Below are 745 nucleotides of genomic sequence, written 5' to 3' on the forward strand. Positions count from 1 at the left end.
CAACTTCTTATGATAGAATTGGCAAAAACTGAAAGGCACAGTTCAACATTAGATCAAGCACTTTTCCTCTTATCCATCTAGATTGCTGTGGTGCGAGCTGCTTACTTTAAGAGATATCTACTGTAGAGATGTCTGCCAGCTTTATTAAAATGGCACCAGCTGTATGCACTGAGGCACCACTCCACAGGTCACTGGAAGGGCGCCCTATAAGAGGGAACTTCATCATATTTTATTTACCAAGAGGGCATTTTTGCAGCATTTTCTTTTGAACATGGGGGTACCAGGGCTCTTTGGATTATCTTCAAGGTCATGATGTGTTGAGAAGGTATTTTTGGGGACTTTGAGCACCACAAGCTGAGTGCCATCTAGTTCTATTATTTGTAGAGATGGCAAAAATCTCAAGTCAAATCTTAAGCCGCTATCTCGGCTACAGTTGTCAAAACTGTCATACTACACTCATTATAGAGTGATGTACTGTGTCAGTATTACAGTATGTCATGTTTTTCTGTTGGATTGAAACTTCTAGGTCCAGGATTTACCAAACATCCAAGTGGCTGACAAAATGGAGGGAAGTCTTTGTCAAACCAGTCAGCCGAGGATAAGAGAAACAATTATTATCTGAGTTACTCTAGTGTGGGCTGGTTCACTTAACCTTCACTGTGGGCTTCCTGCTCTATCTGATTATTTAAGGACAGGTTTCCACAGCCTGTACTGACTTTGACTGCCAGACTCTGATATTGCAGGC

This window comes from Pagrus pagrus, assembly GCF_965226575.1.
Source record: "Pagrus pagrus genome assembly, chromosome: 18".
NCBI classification, from domain to species: domain Eukaryota; kingdom Metazoa; phylum Chordata; class Actinopteri; order Spariformes; family Sparidae; genus Pagrus; species Pagrus pagrus.